Here is a 19,962-nt window from a genome sequence, read left to right on the forward strand (position 1 = left end):
TATGAAAATTATTATGAGTTAGACGGACACACTGCTCTGGAATTCCCCTCATCTAACCTTCCCTCAGAGCCAACAATGGGCTATAGTACCAGATAAACATGTGTCTCATTTAACGATTAATGATTAAACAAAGAGATCAGATAAACTCTGCTGCATGTTTGGAACCTTTAAGTCATCCTGTCCTGTCAGAATTAACATATCAGCATTGCATTTTCTAAGGGTAAAATACTTAATTTAACTATTTTATTTTCTATTAGGGCTTTAACTTGATTTTGATTTTCCTTAACAGTTGCAAATTAAATGATTAGTCATTCAGTCTATGACATGAAAAATTCCTTTTCTGATTTCTGTAAGCACGTTTATGTTACAAAACAGAATGTATTGAAAGAAATTTATCGATACAACTGATTAAAATGTGACTTTGTTGATGTGTTTTGGTTTAGAATCAAACTAAACTGCTGTTTCACTAATGATTTATTATTGGATTTTAACCTATTAACCTCCAAAAAAAAGAAAGTAGCACAGACCAACATTAGTTTGCAGGTCATTATATTTTTTTCTTGCCAGCAGCTCCGCTCTCTTTGCCTGACCTTAGCCATTATGTGGGATATTGCCAAATTGACCCTTCATCTCACTCCGTTCTCCTGAATCGGCCTAATCAACCGAACAGTCTGAATTCACGTGGGCTGTCCTAAAACTGCCCGTTTTTCACATCCTTGCTGTGCAAGCAATCATCATTCACCTATGAGTGCTTTGATGGATCACAGATGGTTTAATTAGCCATTGTTCTCATAAATGAAAGTAATTATTCACTGACAATGTCCCTCTGTCTTTCCTTTCCTTCCTCCCACACCCAGATAGAAAGGAAAAACGTATCGCTCCACCATACGGATTGTCCGCCTAGCAGACCAGATCCCAGATTTCTGCCGTAAAGTGTGTGTGAAACTACAGTGCTGCCCGAACCTCTTCAGCCCAATCCTCGTTACTGATAAGTGCCCAGAGAACTGCTCCGTCCAAACAAAAACCAAATACAGTGAGTCTCTGTAATTATACGCATCACTTCCTGCACCACAGCTATGAAGGAGACCCAAATCAAAGCTTGTGATGCTGCAGAGTGTATAATTGCCCTGGATGAGTGGCTAAGTTTTGTTTTGGGTGCATTGTTTTCAACATCTGCTATGCGTCCACAGCCTATTACTATGGGAAGAAGAGGAAGCTATCCAAGCCCACTGCAGGAGAGGAGACAGCAGAGGGAGAGCTGGCCAAGCCGACGCGCCGCAGAAAGAAGAGGAAAGCTATCTTTGTGCAGAAGAAAAGACGCTCCTCTGCTGTGGACTACACTCCCGCTGGCTCCCCGCAGGTTAGAAAACACCTCACTTCTTCACTTCTTCCTCAGTCTTTTATTTTGTCTTGCATAACAAGTGTCCTGTGCACTCCTGCGCATGTGACAAGCAGCAGGTACACTCACAACAAAGTGCACAGTGTATAAATTACAAACAAAATCACGTGTGAATATAGAAAGTGCGGGGTAAAAGAGGAGCTGCTCATGCAGGTGCCTTATGCAGATATATCCACTGCTGGGCACAGAGTTATTTATTGTAGCTAAAAATAGCCACACATCTGGCACAGAAAGGTTGCAGTCAATCACATTATAGTTGTTAATTTAATATGCAGATGCCACAGAAGTACCGTCTTCAGGCATCAAGTCTGCATTTGTGTGAGCTTTAAAGCTTATTATATGACTACCTCACAGGTTAAGGCCTCAGTTAGCTTTAGCATATTAACACAGGGATAAGGTCAGTTTTCAGTGAAAGCGGGGCACGAGTTCATTCTCTAGTTTTAACAGCCAACACAGGCGTTGCATTCAGTGCATTATATAGTCGACCTTTGAACCATGAGGTCTGGGCTCCTCCTGGAATATTTTTATATGAAACTGTGCAAAGTATGGGAGTCTAACTAGACTGCCTCAAGTGGCCATAAGAGGAGCTACAGGTTTTTGTTTTGGTTTGGTTCAAGCCATCTTGAAAAATTTCAAGATGGCTGCAAAGTGGTGAGATTTGCTTCTAGAAAGGCTTTCTTTGGTTGTACTACAACATGGCGCCGTGGCAACAAGGAACTTTTGAGTCACCATAGCAATGAAAGAAAACAAGTACAAAAAGAAACATTCCACCTGAGACTGCTAACATCATCAGTTTCAACAAGACTCGTGCTTGCTGGATTAAGTGCAGAGTCGCAGAACTCTGACTTAAACAGACTCTCATCATGCCCATCCTCGCTCGGGGTTTCATCTTGGGTTTTGTCATCACTAAATCTGTAAGAAAACTCATGCAGCGGTTCCTCAAAGAAGAAGACGAGGCAAGCAGAGATGAGGAAATCACTTCAGGACCTTCTGGTGCCGTTGTCCAGCAACATCCTCCTGATCCAACAACAATCAACAACCAGCAGAGAAACCAGAGCAGCTTTACGTTCAGCCTGAATATTGGGTTGAGCACAAATATTGGTCAGCCAATCACATTGGACTAAATAAACATGTGATGACTGTTATGCTCAATACTGTGTGATATATTTATCAATAACATCAGTAATTTGCAAAACTACTTTTCTGTTTTTAAAAGCTTTTCACAATTATCTGAGATATTTCTGTTGAATATTACTCTTCATGGCTTTTGCATGATGAAGTGAGACAATACCATCGTTACATTTGTCACAGCAGAATGAAATGGCTGATTTAGATCAGTTTTTGTCCTGGTTAAACAGATTTAGAGTAAACAAAGAAAGGAGGTCTGACAAATATACATTCACTACTAGTGAATGTATATTTGTCAGACCTCCTTTCTTTGTTTAACCAGATAAATATATCACACAGTATTGAGCATAACAGTCATCACATGTTTATTTAGTCCAATGTGATTGGCTGACCAATATTTGTGCTCAACCCAATATTCAGGCTGAACGTAAAGCTGCTCTGGTTTCTCTGCTGGTTGTTGATTGTTGTTGGATCAGGAGGATGTTGCTGGACAACGGCACCAGAAGGTCCTGAAGTGATTTCCTCATCTCTGCTTGCCTCGTCTTCTTCTTTGAGGAACCGCTGCATGAGTTTTCTTACAGATTTAGTGATGACAAAACCCAAGATGAAACCCCGAGCGAGGATGGGCATGATGAGAGTCTGTTTAAGTCAGAGTTCTGCGACTCTGCACTTAATCCAGCAAGCACGAGTCTTGTTGAAACTGATGATGTTAGCAGTCTCAGGTGGAATGTTTCTTTTTGTACTTGTTTTCTTTCATTGCTATGGTGACTCAAAAGTTCCTTGTTGCCACGGCGCCATGTTGTAGTACAACCAAAGAAAGCCTTTCTAGAAGCAAATCTCACCACTTTGCAGCCATCTTGAAATTTTTCAAGATGGCTTGAACCAAACCAAAACAAAAACCTGTAGCTCCTCTTATGGCCACTTGAGGCAGTCTAGTTAGACTCCCATACTTTGCACAGTTTCATATAAAAATATTCCAGGAGGAGCCCAGACCTCATGGTTCAAAGGTCGACTATATAATGCACTGAATGCAACGCCTGTGTTGGCTGTTAAAACTAGAGAATGAACTCGTGCCCCGCTTTCACTGAAAACTGACCTTATCCCTGTGTTAATATGCTAAAGCTAACTGAGGCCTTAACCTGTGAGGTAGTCATATAATAAGCTTTAAAGCTCACACAAATGCAGACTTGATGCCTGAAGACGGTACTTCTGTGGCATCTGCATATTAAATTAACAACTATAATGTGATTGACTGCAACCTTTCTGTGCCAGATGTGTGGCTATTTTTAGCTACAATAAATAACTCTGTGCCCAGCAGTGGATATATCTGCATAAGGCACCTGCATGAGCAGCTCCTCTTTTACCCCGCACTTTCTATATTCACACGTGATTTTGTTTGTAATTTATACACTGTGCACTTTGTTGTGAGTGTACCTGCTGCTTGTCACATGCGCAGGAGTGCACAGGACACTTGTTATGCAAGACAAAATAAAAGACTGAGGAAGAAGTGAAGAAGTGAGGTGTTTTCTAACCTGCGGGGAGCCAGCGGGAGTGTAGTCCACAGCAGAGGAGCGTCTTTTCTTCTGCACAAAGATAGCTTTCCTCTTCTTTCTGCGGCGCGTCGGCTTGGCCAGCTCTCCCTCTGCTGTCTCCTCTCCTGCAGTGGGCTTGGATAGCTTCCTCTTCTTCCCATAGTAATAGGCTGTGGACGCATAGCAGATGTTGAAAACAATGCACCCAAAACAAAACTTAGCCACTCATCCAGGGCAATTATACACTCTGCAGCATCACAAGCTTTGATTTGGGTCTCCTTCATAGCTGTGGTGCAGGAAGTGATGCGTATAATTACAGAGACTCACTGTATTTGGTTTTTGTTTGGACGGAGCAGTTCTCTGGGCACTTATCAGTAACGAGGATTGGGCTGAAGAGGTTCGGGCAGCACTGTAGTTTCACACACACTTTACGGCAGAAATCTGGGATCTGGTCTGCTAGGCGGACAATCCGTATGGTGGAGCGATACGTTTTTCCTTTCTATCTGGGTGTGGGAGGAAGGAAAGGAAAGACAGAGGGACATTGTCAGTGAATAATTACTTTCATTTATGAGAACAATGGCTAATTAAACCATCTGTGATCCATCAAAGCACTCATAGGTGAATGATGATTGCTTGCACAGCAAGGATGTGAAAAACGGGCAGTTTTAGGACAGCCCACGTGAATTCAGACTGTTCGGTTGATTAGGCCGATTCAGGAGAACGGAGTGAGATGAAGGGTCAATTTGGCAATATCCCACATAATGGCTAAGGTCAGGCAAAGAGAGCGGAGCTGCTGGCAAGAAAAAAATATAATGACCTGCAAACTAATGTTGGTCTGTGCTACTTTCTTTTTTTTGGAGGTTAATAGGTTAAAATCCAATAATAAATCATTAGTGAAACAGCAGTTTAGTTTGATTCTAAACCAAAACACATCAACAAAGTCACATTTTAATCAGTTGTATCGATAAATTTCTTTCAATACATTCTGTTTTGTAACATAAACGTGCTTACAGAAATCAGAAAAGGAATTTTTCATGTCATAGACTGAATGACTAATCATTTAATTTGCAACTGTTAAGGAAAATCAAAATCAAGTTAAAGCCCTAATAGAAAATAAAATAGTTAAATTAAGTATTTTACCCTTAGAAAATGCAATGCTGATATGTTAATTCTGACAGGACAGGATGACTTAAAGGTTCCAAACATGCAGCAGAGTTTATCTGATCTCTTTGTTTAATCATTAATCGTTAAATGAGACACATGCGTGTTTATCTGGTACTATAGCCCATTGTTGGCTCTGAGGGAAGGTTAGATGAGGGGAATTCCAGAGCAGTGTGTCCGTCTAACTCATAATAATTTTCATAGATACAATTTTCACTTACATGAGGCAGTCCTAATGAAAGGAGAACGCGGCTTGTGGTAGTCAAGGAGCAGAAGAAGCAAACGAAACGAAACAAAAACAAAATATTGATTTTCTCTTTCTTTTGTTTTTAACGGTCTCAAACTAACATAATTAGGGATGGGTACCGGTATCCGGTGCCATGATGGCACCGGTTCTGACATAAACGGTAGTAACCAGACCGAAAAGCAGCGCACATTTCGGTGCTTTATTTCGGTGCTTTTTTTTCCTGAGATGTGATACACTTTGAAATCTAGCCAATCATTTTACGTTTCCGGGGATAGTAGGCGGGTCCAGGTACGTACGTTCTTTTAGAGCAGAGCTACAGATTAAAAATGCCCAAGGTGAAGCGGTCAAAAGTCTGGCTGTACTTCACAGCAAAAGATGCAAACTCAGCAGCTGCAACAAGTGCTTTAAGGTGATACTGTGGAAAGGAGGTAACACCTCAAATCCAATGAAACACCTGGCGACGCATAGCGGGTTTTTTTTAAAGCCGAAAAATGCGCCGTATTTGATAGCTTGCTGCGAGACCTCACACTGAGCGCATCTACTGCAGGTGTGGTGCCTGTTATCGGAGAAGAGTTAGCAACATCCCCCAAAAAGCTGAAGAGTAGAGTCCTGGCCCCTAGCCCTGCCAGTGTAGCAGAAATGATGAGGATGATGATGCAGCAGCAGCCGTTCTTCTCTGCGTGAGTAGCTTAATGTTGTTCGTGTGTAATTTAGGTTGAGTAGGCTAACCACGTTATTACATTAATGCATGTAAGGTGAACTAGCAAACACCATCATAGCTACATGCGGCTGTCTTCTTGTTTGATGGCAGATACTCCCTTCACCCTGGCCAAAAAGGCAAAAATGACCAAATAAAAAGTGGGAAACAGTTAAACATGAGAGGTTTTTGGACAAAGTTTTTGTTTTTTCCATTGATTAAGCTGCTTCCAGCCAAGAGTGATACCATATATGCCCTATAGCTGCAGAAAAGGCTAACATTGTTATCTTTTTACAAAAAATGAATGATTCCATACAAATCTCAGGACTGAACCATTGCTTTGTAATAGTCTTCTTTGCGGATGTGAATCCAGCCAACAACATTTTGCATTGTATTTGTTTCAAGGAGATCATTAAGGAGACAAAGACCAGGATTGGCAACATAAAAAACTTCCAGTACCTCAGATAACTCTGTATTTTACTGTTGTTTGGAACTGTGTGAAGCATATGGGGCATTTGTGGAATATATCACTGGGATTAGGTAATTACTATTACTATAGCAATTATTCAGGTTTATATTTTCTCTCGGTTAGATTATTGAGGTGTTCTTTTAACAAGCATCAGAAATCAGTTGAACGACTTCAAATCCAGCAGTGAGACGTCTTAAAATATTATGCCAGTTTTAGTGACACTACACTGGCTACTTGTGTTGTTTTAAACTGACTTAACAGTGATGTTCAACTTGTCTCAGTTTTATTTTCAGGTCACTTTAATTGGAAACAAACTGGAGCTGCTTTAGCAGCAAACCAGGGAAGAAGAACGTGTTCAGTCCTGGAGGTATTCGTTCTGGTGGAAACCCTGATGAGTGGACCGGGATGTTCTAGTACTGAGCTCTGTGGAGAGGATTTGTTGATGAAGCTGTGCATTTCAACAGCATTTTCCACTTTGTCTGTGATACACTGAGATGCTCCACCTATTTTTCATTCGCAAGTATTTTTGGATGTAGTATTTTAATTCAGCTTTTTGCTGTAGCACTGCAGCAAAATGTCTTGCTTAAAATATATAGCAGCGTGTCTGCAGTGTTGAGACTGGAACAAGGTAAATGTAGGTTAGGAAGGCAAGACAGTTTTCTGAGCCATAGGAGACTGATCAGTATAGCATTATTATTTTTATGACTTCAAGCAGTTCAGCCACCTCCACTGGTAAAGTTTAGGCTGCTGATCGTTGATGTTTTCTGTTTGTAAAAAGGTAAAAGATGCCAATAAACTTTATTTAAATATAATTTTTAATCACTAGTGAATAGTTTTTGTTTATTGACTATCCATGTTATTCTTATCCAATCTGGGGGTTCTTGAGGCCAACTCAGCTACCTTAAGGTGAGAGAGGGGTACATCCTGGTTGCCAGCCTATCACATGATAACACAGAGAGACGGACAACCATTCATACTTACAATCTCACCTACAGCCAATTTAGACTCACCAGTTACCCGATGCCTATCTTCAGACTGTTGGAGTAAGAGGACCCAGACTGGAAAAAAACAAAGTTAAAAAACACTTCTTTTTTTTTTTGTACAATAATCTCACAAACAGCTGATTTACAAGTCTTCCAAGAATCAGTTGACGAGCCTACAACTCACTTCTGCTATTCTTATTTTACAGTAAAGAGAAGTGTGTGTTTTTCTGTCACACATTTTTAGACACTGCTGACTCCTGAGGGTCAAGACAGAAAACCAAACCTCAGCTGTTGTCAGGTCAGTCATCCCACTCATCTCTGAGGGAAGGAAGGCGTGATGAAACGGTTTAAAAGGTGTCGATGTTACAAAACTTTACTTGTGTTGAATCCAAAAGGAGGAAGCTTCTTGCGAGATCTGAAAAAAAAATTAAGATTTCCTTGACCTACCCCAGATCTCAACAAAATAGATGAGTTCATTTATAAATATCCAGAATAATTATAAATATTTTATAGATAAACACACACACAATCTTTGCACTTATAAAATTAATTTTGTATTTGAACACAATTCCCACCTGCTAAAAACAGTGTTTTTAACTCTAGTCACTGCTAAAACTATCAGCTGTAAAATCATCTGCTAATCTGTCTGCTAACCATGGATGGCAGGGGTATCAAACTCAAGGCCCAGGGACCAAAATCTGGCCAGCAATGACTCCAACCCGGCCCACAGGTTAGCTTTGAACAATATTCAAGCAGGGCACTCATTTTAAGCTTTTCACTGTGCTTTTATAAGATTTACAACTTTTCATACTGATAAGGGCGTCACCCATTCATACTACACCAAAGTAATTAAGTAACAGATAAACCGTTAAATGACAGAAAAGTTCCTGTTTCGCCCCGCTTACTATGGAAATTTCTGCTTTTTTGTGAATTAACAAAAACATTGTTTTATTTTAAATTGTAATTTTCCACATTTATTTAAACCCAGAGTTTCAGTATTAATGCTCACGTGTTGACTTTTGCAAAACAAAACGTCTCAGTATGTGGGAAAAACGTGGCGCAATCCTTCATAAAACGGGAGCTCCGATTAACTCTGATAATTATGGCAATGCGCATGCATACTCTCCTGCACGCAACGGGCTTTGGGGTTGACGTAACGCCGCAATGCATTGTGGGAGCGCAGCACCATGTTGGCAGGCCACGAATCAAAACAAAGGGCCTTTCTCAATATGCGTACTTGTGCGTACTTGGTACGATAAGGGCATCTGGTCAGTGATGCATTTGTTAAATGATAGAGGTAAAATTTTATTAGAAGATTTCACCACCAATTATAATCTGCAAATAAATAACAAAGAATTTTTAAAAAATTACTAAGGCTATCCCTCAAAACATTCTATGTACAGCATATAATCTTTTTCAAAACCCTGACTATAGATCCCCTGACCTCCCTGAACTCTTGGTAAATGGGCATAACATTACAGCTAACAGTCTAAAAAAACCTCCCAAATTAGGGAATTATTTACTAATGTTTTTTTCCCTTATAGATCCAATCCAAATTCCATCTCACATCTGTTCTCCGGTGATCAAAAGAAAGAGATCAGAAAAAATTACCTAAAACTTCCCATTCCTCCCAAAGCTAAGGAGGTCCACTACAAAATCCTTTCTGGTATTTACCCTTCCAAAGAATTTCTCAGACGTTGCTTTGCTATTGATAATAATTCTTGCTCTTTTTGTGATGGGGATATTGAATCAACAGAACATTTATTTTATGATTGTATATTCTGTAAAGCCCTGTGGAACGATGTGCACTACTGGCTCTTTCCAAAGATTCCAAACTTACTTGAATTTTCTAAAAATGATATTATTTTTGGTTCTCTAAGAAAAGAAAAGAAGCTTGAAAATGTTTTAAATGTAATAATTATTATGGGGAAATTCTTCATTCACAAATGTTGTTTTCTGAAAACAAAGCCGTCCTTTTTTACTTTTCACAAAGAACTCTGCCTCTTCCTCTCACCTGTTAAATTTATGGACAAAAAACAAGCTCTGGTTCTGAATCATATGCTTATTGAACTAGATCTGCTAGAAAACCCCTAAGGTATAATGTCTTTTTTTTCTTTGTTTGTTTTTGTTGTTGTTTTGTTTTGTTTGTTTGCTTTGATTCTGTTTGGGGTTTGATTTTATTTATTTATTTGTTGTTGTTTGTACTTCCTGTTCATTATCTATCTTCTATATGCTGGAATTTAACCTGTTCTGATACTATTTCATGTTGGGAAAATAGAATCTTTGTAGAGATAATAATTTGTAGCCATAATTGTTGTACATTTCTGTGCAAATAAAAAAAAAAAAAAAAACTCGTGTACTCGTGATACGTCATCAGTCAGAGACCAAGTACTGTTCCAATAGGAGAAGGGTCTTGCTGCAGCCAGATGCTGTTGTGGTGTGGGGGGGAATTTATAGCGCATCCCAGCTCAGTTTCCAACAATGGTGGCAGCTAGTTAGTTTTAAAATGACTCTTATTATTCTTTCTGGGTCACAAAATAAACGTTTAACATATTTTAAGGCGAGAATGTAACTGTGTAAACCTCAAATATCTCCTCAGTTTATCAAGACACCACATATTTTCAAAAGCGCTCCTATGTTTTCGGAGACCTCTGTTACCCACTAGCTCGATAGCTAGCCGGGAGCAAGGCTCACTAGAGCCCGTGAGAACACCAGACTCCCGGCAAATCGTTTTCAAACCCACCGCTGTCTTTCGCTACTGAGGTTAAACATGATATATAAGTCACTTAGATAATTTAAAAATGTTATTGTTTGGCTTTTTTTAGTATTTTATTTGTTCCTGAGTAAATCGGTTTGGCTGAGATTAAAGTTATAGTTTTTACACAGCTGAATAAACATCAAGCAGACAGATGATTATCAGAAGTGTGAGATGCTCGAGAATTTACTCCGGTGTCCTGTTATATTTTAGATAGCAAGGAGTTTATTAAACTTCACCGAAACAACTTCACCGAAACAAAGCTATCATATAACTAATGATAGTTATAACTATCATTAGCTTGCAGCTTTAAGTGTATAAAGTGCTCTTATATAAGAGCAGATGCATGCTGGTGCAATAAGCTGTACGTTTTATGTCCAATGGATACATGATCTGATTAGTCGACTAATCACAAAAATAATCGGTGACTAGTCGACTATCAACAGCCCTACTGTTCATACACTAGAACATTTTGGAAAGACTTCAGTAGATTCATTGCTGGACATCTCTACAAAGACTTTACTGTGAAATGGGAAAATGTTGTATTTTGTTTCTTTTGAAGGCAAAAAAAAAAAGAGATGTTTACTTTATAATAAACTTTTTATCTTAGCTAAATTTTATTTTCACAAATGCAAATACAGTAACCAAAAACCTAATTTTAAATATTACTATAATGATGTTTTATGTTACATATAATTGATTTGTGGATTACTTAACAAAATGCTATGAAAACTATTACCATTTGTAGTAATTATAAATTATTTGAATGTATTTAATTCTTTGTATTACACCCCCTGGCATATATTAATTTTGCCCTGGTTGTATACACGTTCTGTATACTGTTTCTCAATAAAGTTTAATAATAATTTAAAAAAGGATCAAAGAGTGCTGTGGATCATTCTGCGCATGCTCAGATCATACATAATGAAATGAAATTCATTTTTAAATACTTTGCTATTTAACAAAGGTGACTTCCCTCTAACAAAGGTGAATTTTGCAACACCTGGTGGCGATTCACCGTTATCAACCCTCAAGCTCGTGAATTGGCTCACTAGCTTTTACGTTTATGATCGATTGCTACTGTTGTCTATCGCATATGTATTATTTGGAACCCAGCTTACCTGTAAAAACGGAGAAACAGGAGGTATCAGGAACTACCTGGTGCGCCAGCTCTGCACTACTCTTCTAGCGAGGTGTCGGCTACTGATGTGTAAGACACCGAGCGCCCTCTGCTGGCGGAACTTATATTACAGCAAAATAGACACTAACAGTAGTTTTTCCCAAAAGGAAGTGACATGAAGCATATAAATAAAATGGGGGGCTGCAATTTTCATGTATTCTTCTATGATGCCACACATGCCCAAAACTTAATTTAGCATATTAAATAAATGTGAATGACTAGAAACAGTTGTTTCCTAAATATAAGAATATAAGAATAGAATAGAATAATCCTTTAATTGTCCCACAAGGGGAAATTTGGTTGTAACAGCAGCCAAAAAGACACATATACAAACAAACAGTACAGAAAACTGCCCAAAATCAAAATATGTAACTCCAAAATAAAGTTTATTTCAAGCCACTGAGCCAGTGATCCTGAAATATATGCAAGAAAAAGCAATAACAAAAACACTAAAATACTTCCTCTGTGTGTGTGTGTGTGTGTGTGTGTGTGTGTGTGTGTGTGTGTGTGTGTGTGTGTGTGTGTGTGTGTGTCACCGTTCTCACCTCCGTGCGGGCGGGTAGGCTCGCACACGCCACTCATTAAAAGCAGATGCAGGCTCAGAGGGCTCAGCGAGATGAGGTGGGCGGGAAGATCCAGAAGATCCCTTTCCAGCTGTGAATCATGGGAGGAGGGATCAGCTTGGTTTGGGGTAACCTGCAGCACCAGGTATTACCCCGTCCTCCTCTGCTACAAACATTTTCAGTGAGTGTATGAACACACTGCAGGGCTGACATCAAACTGCAGGGCTGACATCATCTATCTACATTTACACCTGAAACAGGTCTGTGTGTGATATTGTTGCATATTTGTCTGTTTGATACATGTTTTAGATTATAAAACTTGTTTGCATTTTAGACAAAGATAATAAAGATATTACAAAAAGTATTGTTTAAATTATGGTTTCATTTATAAAGGGAAAAACACTCTCCAAACCTGCCCTATCTGCAAAAGTAACTGCCCCCTAAACCTAATAACTGGTTGTTCCACCCTCTGCAGCAGGAGCTGCAATCACGTGTTTGTGATCCTTCATCCTGATCATCAACCTTTCTGACTGAAGGTCATTTCTGCCAGCAGGACTTTCATCAGCACCACAACACTTAATGCTAAACACAAAGTTACAAAACTCAGTTCACAACTACGCAGTCTGATCTACAAAATATTGATGAGCACAATTTGAGCCCAGACAGCACAGCGGTTACCCTCTAACCTGAAACAGATTTTTAAAAAGTCTCCTCTCTTTTCTTTCCTTCTGTAATCCATGTATGAAGCAAACACCTGTCAGTATTTCCTTCAACAGGACACAGTAATGTGCAAAAGTGTTGAGCTGCCCTTCAATTGTTTATATTTGGAGTCAAAGACAAACATTATATAACACATTTGATTAAAAGAATGTTTAAAAAATGTTTTTAATATTATATAATATTTAAATTTTAATATTATATACCTCCCAATCAAGGGTTCATACGCCTTTTTCTGGCTCCAATTCAAGCACTTTTTAAGCACTTTCAAGGTCCATGTTCAAACTTTCCCAGCACATGGCCAAAAAAACCCACAGAAAGCATGTTTCACTTTGCATCACCTCACGAAGACCATGTGAAAATGAAAACGAATCATCTTAGGTTGACTTAAAAAGCCTTTCTTTCCCACAAAACAGGAAAACTGCACCAAACATCACATATTTCAAGCACCCGTGTGAACCCTGTTTACAGATAAATACAGATTCAATGAAACTGCACATTAATCCCATAAATATGAAGCTCTGACCTTCTACGTGACTGAATGTTGATCAGTGACTAAATCAGTGGATCCTAACAGTGAGTCCGGAACACACTTCCTAGTTGCCCTGCACAGTACCTAAGGACTCCAAGGCGCAATTTACTATTGCAATAAACTATTATTTATTTATCCACACTTAACAACTCTTGCACTTAATCTATAATAAAATGATGACAAAAAATATAATGAAATATATTTGAAATAAAAATTTAATACAATGTATGTTCTTTAAAACATAGTGTGTGTTTATTAAATGTCATAATTATAATAATCCATAATTATGTGGATATGCATATTACATATATACACACAGAAGCAGACAGGATAAGACTAGTGTCATATCTGAGACAGTAACCAGGGCCGGACTGTTTCTGAAACCTCCATCATTTTCATTGTGCAACAACACGGCAGCAGAGGACAGTTTGATTTTGTTATGGGAATAAATCACTACTGGAAATCACAGGACTCAGATCAACACACGATCTGCTCAACGATCTGTGCCACAGTAAATCTCATGCAGTGCTACTTTTAAAACTCTCACATATTTGGACAATCTATAATCTTCTACCACAAAAACATACAATTGTTCATTCAAGTAAACACACAGAACAGTAGTGGATATTTTAAAAATGTGTTTATTTATTTTGATTTGCTGCTAACTGCAAGGATTTTATTTGTAGTTTTTGTAGTAGGAAGCACTGCAAAAATTACAAATAAAAAAGTGCAGTTAACAACTGCAGTGCTCTCCACTATGTAAAACCCTCACCTGAATTTTTAGGCTTTTCAGTTCAAGCCAATTAAATGAAACCCAAAAATTCAACCCCAACAATCAAATGATCCCCTATGAGCAAGCACTCTGGCAACGGTGGAGAGAAAAAACTCCCTTTTAACAGGAAGAAACCTCTGGCAGAACCAGGCTCAGGGAGGGGCAGTCTTCTGCCATGACTGGTTGGGGGTGTGAGGGGCAAAATAAAATCAAACATAAAGGAGAGCACAGCATATTTTAGAAGGGCACCGACCTTGAGGCAGACCGAAGAAACGGTGGATGGACAAAATCAAGGAAGATGGAGAAACCTTTGCCGAAGAACGGACCCTGCACCAGCGGGAACAGCGCCAGGATGAAGGTGGACTGTGGATGGAAAACATTATTACTGTTTTTAAGGGGTTTCTGGTCCACATCCACAATTACAGTAGGGCTGTAATTGTGGATGTGGACCAGAAGCCACAATTGTAGCAATCCCCGCTCTGTGGGGTCATGATTATTATCATGACCCCACAGAGCGGGACATTCACTTTAGCCGAAAAGCCTTGCGATGGCCCAGCAAGCTGCAGGAACAACAATGGCCACTGTGGCAAGACCTAAACCTATTTTAAGTAGGCGTTTGGCACCATGACACCACGAACCATGGGTCTCAGCCTCCTCAGGTTCAGGAGCATTGCTATTTATTACACACTGTGCTTCTTCCGCTAGGCGCTGATGATTTTCCACAGTTTTCCTGAGTTTTGCGTTTTCATTGCTATTTATTACACACCGTGCTTCTTCCACTAGGCGCTGATGATTTTCCACAGTTTTCCTGAGTTCTGCGTTTTCATTGCTATTTATTATACGCCGTGCTTCTTCCACTAGGCGCTGATGATTTTCCACAGTTTTCCTGAGTTCTGCGTTTTCATTGCTATTTATTATACTCCGTGCTTCTTCCACTAGGCGCTGATGATTTTCCACAGATTTCCTGAGTTCTGCGTTTTCTTTTATAATATTTTCGTACCCTCTTCTGAGTTCTGCGTTTTCTTCCCCGAGTTCTGCGGTTTTTCTTTTTAGATTTTCGTACCTTGTTGTGAGTTCTGTGTTTTCTCCCCACATTTCTTTTATCTCTTCCCCGTGAGTTCTCCTACTTTCTTCATACTCTTCTCTGATTTGATTTCTCTCCCTTGTAACGTCAGACAGCTCAGTAGCAAGCCTACTGCCGAAATCAGAAGTTAGCATTTCTAATTCATAAAGCTGAGACAATCTCATATTAGTATCCTGAAGCCGCAGCTCGAGTGATTCTGATCCACTATCGCTTCCAGAAGGTAAGATATTTAATGATTCCTGTGACATTTTTTAAAGGTTTAAAGAACGGTGTCACGGGTTAAATAAGTATTAGCTTTGTCTAAAACAACGATCTGTTTCTGAAAATGCTCCAATGCGAACTGTTAAAGGAGCTCCCTATTTAAGGACTAGCAGAGAACGTGACGTCGACCGTGACGTCAGAATGGTCCTTTGTGAAGATCAAAGGATCAAAGAGCGAGGGGGCGTTCCAAGATGGCCGAGTAAGTACACGCTTACTGCCGAGCTTAGCAAATGTAACGCTATAATACTGTAGGAACACTGTGTCAACTCAGACCTCAGAAGCTTTTTCGGTATTTAAGCCAGAAAATGACCGATTTTGATCAATAAAGCGACAAAATGTCACAGCGTGACAATAAAAGACCCTCCGCTAGCTCCAACAACGAAGCACTGCTAAAGGCTAATGCTAGCCAAACAGCCGGGTCGGTAAACCCACTGCTTGACTACGGTCATGACTACACGGCTTTTTCACTACCTCTCCCAATAACTGTGGACGTAATGTCCCGTCTCACCCAGCCAGTCTCCGGCGCCAAAGAAAGCCCTGCATTCAAAGGTAGATAGCGTGGATATTGTTGAAACTCTGTCAAAGCTAATAAACGAAAGAATGGATGACCTGGATCAGAAAAACTGGACTTTGCATGTGAAGAGATAAAAGATGTCAAATGCAGAGTGGGCACTTTGGAGCAGAAAATCTCCAAAGAGGAAGAGCGTATGACCAGCAAAGAATCACAGATCACGAGCGATACTCCAGACGGTGAAACCTCAGGCTGTTTGGTGTCAAGGAAGAGCAACAGGATGATACATGGAGAGTTGCTGTTGAGATTTGTCAGGCCTGTTGCCTGAATGTAAAAATCAACTTTCTGACACTGTACATCGGGTCGGCTCCAAACGCCCAAACAACATCAGTCCCAGACCTATTATCATCCAGTTCATCTCCCGCAGAACCAGAGATAGCCTGTGGAAAGCAGCCAAGACATCTCCATTCTTAAAGGAGAACCGGGACCTGAAGTTGGCTGAGGACCTTTCCTGAGAAGAGAGGGAGCGCCGCAGCAAGATGTGGCCTATTATTGAGAAGGCTCGCAGAGAAAATAAAAAGGCCTATTACGTCGGATGCCGGGGTTTTGTTAATGGGACGGAGGTTTTCCCGTCTTCAGAATGAGAGGTGAATACGGGGGAGCTAAGGAATAGAAAAGTCCCTACAATGTTGCACAGTTGCTTGGACTTGGTTGAATGTTTTTCATTGATCCTTCTGATGTTTTGGATCATTAAGTCTATGCTTCATTTATATTTCGAGGACACTTTAAGTTTCAGCACCTGAGTTGTACCTTAAAAAATATTTCTTGTATTTATGCAGAGTTATTTTCATCCCTGCAATGCTCGGTCCCTTAGTGAGGTTTATTTTTTTGTTAAGCACACAATATTGGTTCCTTAAATTTCTAGCGGTTTATTTTTTGTTTTCTTAATTGTCATTTTCTATTGTTTCCCTTAATGCCAGGGGGTTGAGACAGATCTGTAGACGTAAAGCCTTATTTTGTTTGGTAAGAAATATAAAAGTGATTTTTGTTTTTTCCAAGAAAGCCATTCTGTATCTGCTGATGTGAACTTCTGGAAGTCTCAGTGGGGTAACGATGTTTGGTATTCGCACGCCACAGAGAGGTCAGCTGGGGTCACAACACTCAAAGGTAGCTTCGGAGGTATTGTTCTACATTCAGATTGTGACTCTTTGGGTCATTATATTTGTCTGGTAGTAGAATACAATCACTCCATTTTCAGAATTTTGCTTATTTTTTCCGCATAGAAAAAAGTAGATCTAAAGCCAATACTATTCATAAATTGAATATAAATGGTACGGTCAGTGATGATGCAAAAATTATCTCTCGATTTTGTTGTAATTTCTACTCAAAGTTGTATGAATCCAATTATAACGCAAAGGTCGCTACCCAATTTATTGACTCTGTAAATAATGTTGAAATGATTAAAAGTGCTGATAGGCTTTTTTGTGACAGTCCAATTACTGAAAAAGAGATATTGACATCTATTGAATTTCTTAAAAACAACAAATCTCCAGGCACAGATGGTCTGGTGGCTGAATTCTATAAATCATTTTCTTCTCATCTTGCATCCTTTTTGTTGCAGGTTTATAATGAAAGTATTGAAAGGGGCACTCTTCCCCCCAGCCTTACTCAAGGACTTATTACTTTAATTCCCACACCTAAGAAGGACCTACTTTTTATAGACAACTGGAGACCAATAAGCCTCCTATATAATGATTGTAAAATATTAGCTCTATTGCTAGCTAGAAGAATGAAATATATTTTGGATGATATTGTAGATTAGACACAGTCTGGATTTATGACAAACATACACATCTCCAATAATATTAGACTCGTCTTGGATATTCTGGACTACTCAGCATTAATATCTGATGACTCATTTATCCTTCTCCTGGACTTCTATGAAGCCTTTGACTCAATTGAGCATGAATTTATATTTCTTACACTTCAGAAATTTGGTTTTGGTGATATCTTCTGCTAAGATATCAAAACTCTGTATTCCAATGCTAATAGTTCTATTAGAATGAAAAATGGCACCACTTCTCGTTTTAGTCTTAATCGAGGGGTACGCCAGGGTTGCCCAATTAGCCCTTATCTTTTTTTTACTTTGCACCCAAATTCTTGCCTCTCATATTTCGAATAGCACTGTGAAAGGTATAAATATAGCAGACAGAGATTGTCATCAGTCAATTGGCAGATGATACCACAATTTTTCTTAAAAATGCCAGCCAAGTGCCAATTGCTTTACATGTAATAGAAGATTTCTCAAAAGGGTCTGGATTGGTGCTAAACTTAAATAAATGTCAATTATTACCTGTCAAAGAGTGTAATGTTCAGAGTATTTGTAATATAACAGTTAAAAATGAAGCAACATATTTAGGTCTGATTATCTGCAAAGATCCAAAAGACAGAATTTCACTACATTTTCCCCCAATTATTAAAAAATCTCAAACCAATTTAAATCAATGGTTGCAGAGAGATTTAAGTTTAAGAGGAAGGGTATTGCTCTCAAAAGCAGAAGGTCTGTCTCGACTGACTTATGCAGCAATTTCTCTGCATGTGGACGGCAAAACTTGTAAGGATATTGACCGAATGCTCCTCAACTTCCTCTGGAAAAACGGGACACATTACATCAGAAAAAGTGTAGTGATGAATGACTATGAACACGGTGGTCTCAATGTTTTGGATTTTACTACTCTAAACAATACATTTAAGATTAATTGGGCTAAACATTTTCTTAAAAATCCGATATCCATTTGGAATTTTATTCCTCTATTTTATCCTGCTAATCATTATATGACAAAGTTCAAAAGGGACATAAATGTGAACTGTGGATTTTGTGGAAGCCATCCTGAGACTGTGCAGCACCTCTTCTGGATCTGTTCATACGCTAGAACATTTTGGAAAGACTACACCCCCTGTGATATATTAATTTTGCCCTGGTTGTATACACGTTCTGTATACTGTTTCTCAATAAAGTTTAATAATAATTTTTAAAAAAAAGGATCAAAGAGCGCTGTGGATCATTCTGCGCATGCTCAGATCATACATAATGAAATGAAATTTATTTTTAAATACTTTGCTTTATTTTTGCACAATGGGAGGAGGCGCTGTCGCGTCGTCCATCTTTTATACAGTCATTGGTTAAAATCATTAAATAAATATATTAACTGTAAATCATTTATACTATTTTAACATATATTTAGAGTAACTGCAGAAAAAACACTGCAGTACATCACACATTAACAAATCAGTGTGAATGCTGATTAAGCATTATGAAAACCGTAGTGTAGTCCTTATTATGCCATTATACAACAAAAGCACACGAGTGAGAAGAAAGCAATCGTTGCAAATGTCATACATTATTTGATAGATGTAAGCTGTATGAATATGATATTACTAAAGACAATGTACTCATAGGTGATTTAGACTCATTGACGTACTGTTGCTGTCCCCAGAAAGGCAAAGTAACTAACATTCTTGGACTTTTTCCGCATGTAAAAAGGAAATTGCATTTGTGATGAGATGATGGATTGTATGTTTGTCGGGAAATTTTTGGGAAGAAAAATGAGAAAATATTTGTTGTATTTCAGCATTTTCAAACACTGGTTCAACTTGGACAACTTGATTAGTGTTTCAGTTTGTTTTCCACTTTCACAAAATCGTTTCAGTTTTAATTATTTCTCAAAAGTCTATTTTTTTTATATTTATTTTAGTAAACAACATTATTTTTCACAACTAGTTTTAGCTTTTAGTTTCGTTTTGGTTTAACCTGGGAAGAAGCACGGGCGTTACAGGGAGACAGGGAGAATACAGCAGTTTCCACCTTTTAATCACCCGCTATTTACATCCAACCAGCAGGTGGCGGCAATGCATCTCTAAGCTTCTTCGCTGACCGCCAATAAATTCAAGAGTAGAGGGGCTTTTATGTT

General features: G+C 38.9%; 1 protein-coding gene and 2 long non-coding RNA genes across 3 annotated transcripts in view; 1 reads left to right on the forward strand and 2 right to left on the reverse strand.

Annotated features, from left to right (window-relative positions):
* The window catches only part of gfap (glial fibrillary acidic protein), a 70,237-nt gene that overhangs the window by 4,476 nt on the left and 45,799 nt on the right, over nt 1–19,962 (reverse strand). The gene's annotated exons all lie outside the window — the stretch shown is intronic.
* On the forward strand, nt 105–2,551 carry LOC146519628 (uncharacterized). The gene is made up of 2 exons (XR_014873737.1): nt 105–1,033; nt 1,191–2,551. It is a non-coding gene; the product is annotated as an uncharacterized LOC146519628 (long non-coding RNA).
* On the reverse strand, nt 2,869–6,455 carry LOC146519629 (uncharacterized). The gene is made up of 2 exons (XR_014873730.1): nt 4,387–6,455; nt 2,869–4,229 (listed from the first exon to the last, which is right to left on the reverse strand). It is a non-coding gene; the product is annotated as an uncharacterized LOC146519629 (long non-coding RNA).

Source organism: Neolamprologus multifasciatus, chromosome 4 (assembly GCF_963576455.1).
Source record: "Neolamprologus multifasciatus chromosome 4, fNeoMul1.2, whole genome shotgun sequence".
NCBI lineage: Eukaryota > Metazoa > Chordata > Actinopteri > Cichliformes > Cichlidae > Neolamprologus > Neolamprologus multifasciatus.